The 10725-nt window shown below is 42.3% G+C and overlaps 1 pseudogene; it reads left to right on the top strand.

Moving 5' to 3' along the window:
- Nucleotides 1-1082: 1082 nt before the first annotated feature.
- On the top strand, nucleotides 1083-9278 carry LOC143651401 (RNA-binding protein EWS-like; annotated as a pseudogene).
- Nucleotides 9279-10725: the final 1447 nt, after the last annotated feature.

Consider the following 10725-nt stretch of genomic DNA (forward strand, 5'->3'; position numbering starts at 1 on the left):
GTATGAACATTGAAAACATTATGTTAAAGTGAAATAAGCTAGGCACGAAAAGTCACATATTGTATGATTCCATTTGTATGCAATGTCCAGAACAGGTAAATCCACAGAGACAGAAAGAACAAGAATGGTTGCCAGGGGCTGGTATCTGAGGTGGGGAATTGGCAGTCATTGCTAATAAGTATGGGATTTCTTCTAGAAGTGATAGAAACGATGGGAAATTAGATAGTGGCAATGACTGCACAATAATGTGAATGTAACTAAAACCACTGAATTATATACTTTGACATGGTTAAAATGTTGGCTTTTATGTTATATAAATTTTATCTTGGTTTTTAAAAAATACACATAAAAAAACAAGTGGTAGACTGGATTTGGCCCGTGGGCTCTAATTGGTAGACCCATGGCCTAAAGAATTGTTCTTGGGGGATTGCAGAAGTCTTCAGAAGAAAGTCACCTATAAGCTGGGATTTACAGGATGAGCAGGATTTCAAGTGCATAAATATAGGAGAATGGTGAGGAGGGCATCCCAGACTGAAACAGGAACGTGAGCAAAGTCACAAAGGTGTGAAAGCCATGGCACCATCAAGAAGAGGGACCAGCATGCCTAATGCATGGATTTAGAGGGCTGGACCACCCAGAGGCGGTCTCCCATCTTTTCTGTCCTGCAGAGGCTGATCCCTATGGACTGTCTCACCCATGCTTCTTTGCCCTTTGGACTCCAGCAAGGTCCGCAATGGGGGTACTGGCTAGAGATCAAAGTGTGGGAGAAGAGACAGGTTGAGTCTTTAATGCCAGCTCTCTCTATGCCCCTTGGCTCTTTTGGAGGTGGCAGTTCCTGTCTGGATGGTTACTGAACTCTCTGCAGCATCACCCCTGCATCCCCTGTCCATTCAGCCCTAGGGATGGGAATATTTTAGCTTCACTGTGTTTAATTTCTGAGTTCCCTAACCCTAACTGGTTCCCTAAACCTACTCACTGCTTGGTAAATCATCTGTTCTTGAAATTCTCCACATTAAATTCTTTCAGTGGGCCATCCCTTTCCTGCCAGCATCTGCCTGACTTAAGTAGACTGAAGCCAGGTCATGGAGGGTCTTGCACAACAGGCTGGTAAGTTGGACCTTTATTTAGTAGACAGTGGAGAGCATTAAGCTGTTAGCATAGAGTTGAGTAGGTTGTACACTGTACAACTATATGTGGATGCTCTGACAAGAGAGTGAGATCTTTCAGGAGAGTGCAAAGTAGGAGGCTGTTGGAGGAGACATTTCAAGAACAGAATCAACATGTCGATGTTATCAATAGCTTAGAGCATTTAGAGACACTCTGCTAATACTGGGAAAAATAACAATGGTAGCTTAAGTTGTTGTTTTTTTTAATTTAATAAAAACCACGTTCCTTATAACCTTCATACTTAATTTACCAAAATAATTTTGGAAAGTGTTTCCAAGCAAACATCTCACAATATACAATTATTCATCAAAATAAAACTTGTCAGACTATACTTAATGCATTTCAGAATAGTCACAATTTCACTATTTGTCACTTCCTTGCTGCCCTTTTAGGCTTACTCTTCTTCATGTTTTGACCTGGGTTTACATCTCAGCAGGTGGCACTGAGAGTGTGACCTGGATTCTTTCAAGTGACAAAGTGGACTCCCCTTGGTGAAGACAAATTTAAGATCAAGAATTCTTGCAAGGAAATTTGAGCCTTAGAAGGTAAAACTTGGTACTCTTGTTCGACTCTGAAATTAAGGGTGTTCAGCTAGGAAATTAAGGGTGGCAGCAGTGGCCTTGAAGGAGGCTTCCCTCCTCAGACTGCGTATTAATAAATCATCTAAATACTGGAGAAGTGAGCTAGACTCCAGATGCAGGTGAGCTAGGTCCTGTGCAAGCATATTCCCAAAAAGGTGAGGACTGTCCCTACCCTCGGGCTAGGACTGTCCAGCTGAGCTGCTGGGTTGGGAGGCCACTTCAGTTTTAAATAGACACTGTCACAGCTACTTAACTTTGAATTAAGTAGCCCACATTGTCCCCAGTGCTTCAGATCATCTTTTGCAGTGACCTGGGTTCATTTACTGCAGGATCTTCTATCACTCTGTCTTAGAAACCGCTTATGGCTCAAGGCTCTTTTGCAGCCATTTTCTCACTTGATCATTATCTGATGTTAATCCATGGTGGGCCCAGGAAACCAGGTAGTCAATTATAAGGAATATTGTTTCCTTCAAGAAATCAAATCCAGACCTAGGAAGTTGGGAGTGGACAAGTGATGCCTTCTAAAAGGGCTCCTTGGTTTTTTCACATCATGGCACACAGAGAAAATAATTGTACATGCTTGTACACTAAGGTAAATAAATGAGGTGGCTCTTGCCCAGAAGTGACCAGAAGCCCAGGCTGCTCCAAGCCTTGTCCAACTTCCCTAAGGCTTAAGCAGTTCAATACTGAAGAACTCTTGAAACCCACACGAGTTGTAAAGTGCTGTCTTAAAGCTCCACCTCCACCTGCAGAAGAGTCCCTACCTTTGAGGTGCTTGAATGAATTACCATTGGCCTCAGGTGGGGCCCACTCACCCTTTAATATTCTGCCCAATCACAGACCTCTAACTCCACCCTTGACTCAGTGAAGCACAGCCAGTACCACAGCCAACCCACATTGGACCTTTGTACAGATTAGAAAAAGGTGCCCTTGTTCTGGATCGACACAGCCCAGGACCAGTGTCAGCTGTCAAAATTAGGGACAAGGAAAACAAGAAAAGCTCATGGAGCTATAGAAATAAACAGGAAGACATCAGTCATCTGCCTTGCACAATGCTGCCTACTCATGCTTAACTCAGCTTGACACCCACAAGAAAGCTGCCTCCTTATCCTGCTGTACACCTTTCTAGCTCTCCTGCCAGCTGCTCTATCCTCGTGACACTTTTGGCTGGGAAGTTGGGTCCTTAGGTGATCTTTCCTGCCTTTTGACTTCCCTAGATGGTCTAACCTTCTCTTATAGCCGTACTTGCATGTCAAATACCATGATACATTTTCAACCTCCAGTGTTTTACCAGGCATCAGCATCTATCTTGAGGATAACAAGATCTCACAGAAATTTGGCCAGTTCTATGATCTCTCTTGACGCTTTTACTCTGACTTCTGCAACTGGGCCACCCAGTAGCTAGACCAACACACCCTTAACAAATAGGGTTAATGAAATCAATTCACTGCCTTCCAAGGTTGGCAACAGAGAAGACTAGGAGAAGAAGCTGAAGCTTTAAAGTTCAGGTACCCTCTCTATGCAGAGGGTTTCACTCCTTGACCAACTTGAATGTGGGCCTGACGTTATCAGGAAACTAACAGTTGTTGTTTTTTTTTTAATTTTTACTATGTGTGAAGTAAGCATAAGAAAGTCACCCAGGAGTCAAACTTTGCTTTCCCGCTGGGATTAAAGTACACCTAACTAGTTACTTGCAGTATATCATACATTTTAGTTCTCACTTACGTCCCAGGTAAATCCAGGACTACAAAAGTAGCCCAAAAGAAATCTGGCAGCCTCAGTCTCAGAGTCAAAAATGGTGAGGGATGAACCCTTTTCCAAATGTGGTAATTGTTATCATGATGTAAAATCAAAGCGCCTCTGTTCTTTGCCAGACATGGGTGACATTTTTTCAAGGAACAAAAGAGACACTTAATGAAATATGCCTGCGTCACCAGGTGCTTATTACAGACACTTACTCAGCAAGTCTGTCAGGTCAGTGGATGAGGTCAAGAGCCTACCACATTGAAGGGTCATTGTCAACCAGTGGAACAAAAAGAAAAGGAGAAGAAGGAAGAAGAAAGTTAAATGGGTTTCAGCTGAGATATAAGGCACAGCCTCCTACCTAGAGCTGCTTTGAGAAATATATTTTTCTTCCCTTTTTCTCTGGCCGGAGAATTAAGGGCCTCTCAAAATATTCAGTTGACTCATGCTACGCACTAAATCCTTACCTAGTAAACATTCTCTGCCTCTGAAGGCTGCACACCTGAAGCACGGGTAAGGTTCCTCTCCACCGCTGTCCCCAGGTGCAACTAATGCATTTCTATGTCCCTCACTCTTGGATGTCATTCTCTCATCCAGAATATTGTGATAACAACTAATTGCTCTACTGATAACTCACAGATCAGGGAAGATAAAACCATGGCCTTGACAATACATGGGCCTGAAACTTGGTTATGCTTCTTTTCCTTTTGTGTTGGTCCATTAACCTAAGGCATGAGTAAGGCACATCTATGTTAGTGTAATTCTGACAGTACCAGAAAACACAAAATTAAAAGGACTTTTCTGCATTCTATGAGATATTTCAGCACCCTCTTATTTTAGTTAAAGCTCTCCAAGTTTGCTTGTCCTTTTTAATAATGATGGTTGAATTGGGAAATGGTAGGTTGCACCCTTCAGATGGTTTGAAAACAAGCTTCCTTTGTCTAAAAGGATAGGACACTGGAATCAAGACAATCTGTCACCAAGTCACATTGTGGCTATTCTAAGGATAGGGCTTATTCTCCCAAGACAGGAAAACCTCCTGCAACCTAATAACTTACATTTTGCATGTCAAGCATTAGAATTTCACAAAACTGTCTCTCCCTGAATTTCCACAAGTCATCTTACTATACGAATTGGACTGTATTCCTCAGGTGAGGACAGACCCAATGATTTAGTCCCATTTGACATGACCTGCTTTAGTTTTTCTAAAGGCTGCTATGACAAATGCTGTGCAATGGGAATTTAAATAATGGGGATTTATTGACTCACAGTTTTGAGTAGGAAAAGGCCAAAACTGAGATGTCAACAGGGCAATGCTTTCTCTCAAAGTCTGTAAAACATTCTGGTGTTGGTTGCCAAGGGTCCTTGGGGTTCCTTGGCTTGTATCCCTGCCTCATGTGCCATGGCCATGTCCTCTCCTTTCTCTTCCAGGTTCCACTGACTGCCGCTTCTGGCTCCTCCCTGTGGCTTTCTCCAACTTCTGGTTTCTGTTTTCTGCACTTTATAAGGCCTCTAGTAATGCTAATTAAGGCCAGCCCTGGTTCAGTTGGGCCACACCTTCACGAAAAATAACATCTTCGAAATGTCCTGTTTACAATGGGTTCACATCTACAGGAATGCAAATTGAGATTAAGAACATACCTTTTCTGGGGTACACAACCAAACTACCACTACTCTTATAGTTCTCCCATTTGTTTGCCCAACTCCTTTGACCAAGTGTTAAGTCTAAAGCAATAGCCTTCAGAGAAGTTCAGCCATCACCTATGAGAGCAGAGTTGATTTCTGCCTTGCTGTATACCTTTATCCTTTTATGGAAGTTCACAAGGTCAGAGTTCAAAGTTCCTAAGTGTAAGAGTTAGTGCCAGGCCACAGTGAGGAGTTTCAGGGGGTTGCCAAGCACTAAGTCCCCATCAAAAATCTTTATTTGTAAATACAGAATAAATTTATAAGACAAAATGTTGACAAACTTCTTCAGTTAAAGCAATGCAACAATTACACTCTATTTGCCACACAAAATAAGAAGCAGCTGCAGACAAAAGAAAAATCAGTGATTATTCAAACACATAAATGAACGAAATAATGCTAAAGTGGTAAGGCACATGCTGAAGACCATCAGGAAATAATAGAATGAAATTAACTTGGAAAAACCGAACATGATAAATTATAGATATAATCACCACATAGTTTAGTCATGCTTGTGGTCTTTTTCATACTTGACAATCAAGGTCACTGTGCTGGTTTGAAAGGAAGTGTGCCCCCTAAGAAAAGCCATGTTTTAATATAAGTCCCATTTCATAAGGTCGAATAATCCCTATTCAATACTGTATATTTGAAACTGTAATGAGATCATCTCCCTGGTTGATGTGATTTAGTTAAGAATGGTTGTTATACTGGATTAGGGGATGACATGTCTCCACCCATTTGAGTGGGTCTTGATTAGTTTCTGAAGTCCTATAAAAGAGGAAACATTTTGGAGATTCAGAGAGACTCAGAGAGGGCAGAGAATGCTGCAGCACCACGAAACAGAGAGTCCACCAGCCAGTGACCTTTGGAGATGAAGAAGGAAAATACCTCCCGGGGAGCTTCATGAAATAGGAAGCCAGGAGAGAAAGCTAGCAGATGACGCCGTATTTGCCATGTGCCCTTCCAGCTGAGAGAGAAGCCCTGACTGTGTTTGCCATGAGCCATCTCACTTGAGAGAGAAACCCTGAACTTCATCGGCCTTCTTGAACCAAGGTATCTTCCCCTGGATGCCTTTGATTGGACATTACTATAGCCTTGTTGTAATTGGGACATTTTCTCGGCCTTAGAACTGTAAACTTGCAACTCATTAAATTCTCCCTTTTAAAAGCCATTCCATTTCTGGTGTATTGCATTCCGGCAGCTAGCAAACTAGAACAGTCACAATTAGCTATCTTGTGGTAAAGTGGAAGATACACCCACAAAAAACATTTTCCCTGCATCCCAGGCATATATATATAGAGAGAGACATTTCCCAGCCTCCCTCTCAGTGACAGAGATCTGGCCAGTGCAGCAGAGGCAATGAGAACAAGTGTCACATCCAGGTCCACAAAATTTCCCAGGCAGTCCTGTGTTTTATGACTTCTTTCTCTGCCAGACAGATGCAAAGGACCCCAGGGGAGAGTGAGAGGATGTCTGAACGTTAGCTTTAATAGATGGAAGGCGCCTATGTCCCTGAATTACCACATGGAGCAGAGCCACCCCTACTGACTTGTACTGTACTGTGATGTGAAGAAGAAATAAAACTCTATTGAGTTAAACTACTGAAATCCTGGAGTTAAACAAACATTACTTAACTTCACCCTCCCTGACTAATTCACATTCTTACAATGTTTTATGATGCCTTTAATTCAGAAATTGAGAAACTGTGTGAACATATATTTACGTTCTCCATATTTACAACACATTGTAACTCTTTGTCGATGTCACTTGAATTTCTTCCATGTCAAAACAGTTTGACAGCAGATAAATGATACAGAATTGTGCAATCATCTTTCATACAGTGCTTTGTACAGTCATGCTAACTCATGATCCTAAACTTAGAATAAAAAGAAATGGAATCTAAATTTAGTAGAGTGAAATGCTAGTGATCAATGAAAGGGAGGGGTTAGGGGTATGGTATGTATGAATTTTTTTTCTGTTTTCTTTTTATTTCTTTCTCTGAATTGATGCAAATTTTCTAAGAAATGATCATGATGACAAATATACGAATATGTGATAAAAAAAGAATGCTCATATTGTATGTTGATTGGTTTTATTAATGAAAATTTTAAAAAAAGAAATAGAATCTAAGGAAGATGGACATTGAGAGAACGAGGAGAAAGCAGAGAAAATGGCATCCAAGATTACAGTACCTACAGCCAAGCTGCAGCCCAGCAGGGCTACAGTGCTTATACTGCCCAGTCAACTCAAGGATATGCACAGACTATCCAGGTATATGAGCAACAAAGTTATGGAACTTATGGATAGCCCATGGCTGAGCTCTACCCAGGCTCAGACCACTGCAACCTATGGAAAGACCACCTATGCATCTTCTTATAGGCAGCCTTTTACTGGTTATATTACTCTGACCGCCCCCAGGCTTACAGTCAGCCTGTCCACGGGTATGGCACTGGTGCTTACGATACCACCACCACTATGGTCACTACCACCCAGGCCTCCCATGCAGCTCAGTCTGCTTATGGCACTCAGCCAGCCTGCTTACACAACCTACAGGCAGCAGCCAACAACCACCCTACCTGCAAGACCACAGGATGGTAGCAGGCCTGCTGAGACTAGTCAACCTCAGTCTAGCATAGGGGATTACAACCTGCCCAGACTAGGATACGGACAGTGTAACTACTGTTATCCTCAGGTAACTGGGAGCTACCCCATGCAGCCAGTCATAGCACCTCCATCCTATCCTCCTACCAGCTATTCCTCTACACAACCGACTAGTTATGATCAGAGTAGTTACTTTCAGCAGAACACCTATGGGCAGCCGAGAAGCTATGGACAGCAGAGTAGCTATGGTCAAGAGAGCAGCAATGGGCAGCAGTCTCCCACTAGTTATCCCCCTAAAACTGGATTCTACAGCCAGGCAACAAGTCAATATAGCCAACAGAGCAGCAGCTACAGGTGGCAGAGTTGATTCCGACAGGACCACCCAAATAGCATGGGTGTTTATGGCAGGAGACTGGAGGATATTCCAGACCAGGAGAGAACCACAGCATGAGTGGCCCTGATAACCAGGGCAGGGGAAGATGGGAATTTGATCAAGAAAGCATGAGCAGAAGTGGGCAGGGAGGAGCACATGGTGGAATGGGCACCCTGGTGGACCTATGGATGAAGGACCAGAGCTTGATCTAGGCCCACCTATAGATCCAGATGAAGACTCTGACAACACGGCAATTTATGTGCAAGGATTAAATGACAACGTGACTCTAGATGACCTGGCGGACTTCTTTGAGCAGTGTGAGGTTGTGAAAATAAACAAGAGAATTGGGCAACCCATGATTCACATCTATCTGAACAAGGAAACAGGAAAGCTCAAAGGTAATGCCACAGTGTCATATGAAGAACCACCAACCGCCAACACTGCCGTGAAGTGGTTTGACAGGAAAGATTTTCAAGGAAGCAAACTTAAAGTCTCTCTCGCATAGAAGCCTCCAATGAATGCAAGGTGGTATGCCACCCGGCAAGGACAGAAAGATTCCGCCCCCACCCCGTGGAGGTCCAGGAGGACCTGGAGGACCAATGGGTCACATGGGAGGCCATAGAGGAGACAGAGGAGGCTTCCTCCCAAGAGCCCCAGTATTCCCGAGAGAACCTATCTGAAGGAGGAAATGTCCAACACGGAGCTGGAAACTGGCAGTGCCCCAATCCAGGATGTGGAAACCAGAACTTCACCTGGAAGACAGAATGTAACCAGTGCAAGGCTCCCAAGTCTGAAGGCTTCCTCCCACCACCATCTCCACCCCCAGGTGGTGACCTTGGCATTGGTGGTCCTGGTGGTAGGCAGGGAGGAAGAGGTGGTCTCATGGACCACGGCTGTCCTGGTAGAATGTTCAGAGGTGGCTGCGTTAGAAACAGAGGTGGCTTCTGAGGTGGCTTCCATGGTGGCTGGGGCATGGACCAAGGTGGCTTTGGTGAAGGAAGACGAGGTGGCCCTGGGGAGCCTCCTAGACCTTTGATGGAACAGATGGGAGGAGGAAGAGGTAGCTTGGATGACCTGGAAAAATGGATAAAGGCGAGCACCATCAGGAACACAGAGACTGGCCCTGCTAGACCCTGCAGAGCTGCATTGACTACCAGATTTATTTTTAAAACCAGAAAATGTTTTAAATTTATAATTCCATTTTTATAATATTGGTCACAACATTATGATTATTCTTTGTCTGTACTTTAGTATTTTTCACCATTTGTGAAGAAACATTAAAACAAGTTAAATGATAGTATCCCGAGTTTTGTTTTGTTTTTTCTTTTAAAGATGATGGTTTAAGACTAAACCAATGGGAACCTCCAGAGAGCATGCTCAGTATCATGTGAAAAAACAAGAGGGTCTCCCACTGTAACAATGTTTATGGTTGTGATTTTTTTTTAATAAAATCCCAAGTGTTTATAAACAATTAAAAGAGAGGGAGAGAAAGAGAGAAATAGAATCTAAATAGAAATAGTTGGGAGAAAATTTTAAAATAGTATTAGATTTCTTCATTAGTAATAATCTTGCAAAGACCATTTCATGAAAAAGTATTTTTTCCTCGTGCAGTATATATTACTGTCAATAAATATCCCAAAATTCACACAAGAAATCGTTGTAATCGCCTAATATATGAGAACAGGAACTTTCAAAAGTTTGTTTCTTAAAAGGAATACTGGACATTTTTTGACACCTGTGTTAATGCTATCTGACAAATAAAACCATGTAAATTACCTGGACTAAACCAAGGATCAGGATGTGACATAATCCTCATCACCATCAGACCAATGTAAAATATCAGATATAGAACAGAGTGCATTTTCTCAATAGGATCAACTTTAGCTAAGAAGGGAATGACAGTGGTATAGGAACCCCATTGTCTATGATTTATGGAATGATTGAATTAGTTGTACATTATATTTGTTCCATTTTCTTTTAAAATTCCCTACACTATTTTTTTTCTTACAGTCAGAATTTCTATTTATCCATATTGACCAATTTCTTCTTTCCTTTCTGATTTCTGGATCTTTTCCTAAAATTCATCATTTAGTATTTCTTTCAGCCTGGGCTTGATAGAAGGTCAACACTTACAGTCTTTTTCTAAAAATATCTTTAATTTATCCTCACTCAAAGAATATTTTTAGCTGGGTATAGGTTTCCACGTTGAAGTGCCCTTAGTACTCTTAGCACTCTGAATAGAGTAGGCCCTGGTTCTTGCTTTCTTTTTTCTTTTTATATGTTGTGTGGTGGGGGTTGCATTTCAGTCTTTTCCACATAAGTTTTCTGTTATTGCAGTACCATTTGCTGAATTTTTGTTTGTTGGTTTGTTTGTTAGGGAAGTGCATGGGCCAGGAATCTAAGACCAGAGTTGGGTCTCCTGCATGGCAGGCGAGAATTCTACCACTGAACTTCACTTGCACCCCCAGTGTTCTTGCTTTTGATGTGACCTGTTCTTGGTAATTAAGTAGTCAGACTCTAGAGTCACACGGGGTGCAATCTGGGCTTCAACACTAACTGGCCGTGTGACTTTGGGCA

This window comes from Tamandua tetradactyla, chromosome 12, assembly GCF_023851605.1.
Source record: "Tamandua tetradactyla isolate mTamTet1 chromosome 12, mTamTet1.pri, whole genome shotgun sequence".
NCBI lineage: Eukaryota > Metazoa > Chordata > Mammalia > Pilosa > Myrmecophagidae > Tamandua > Tamandua tetradactyla.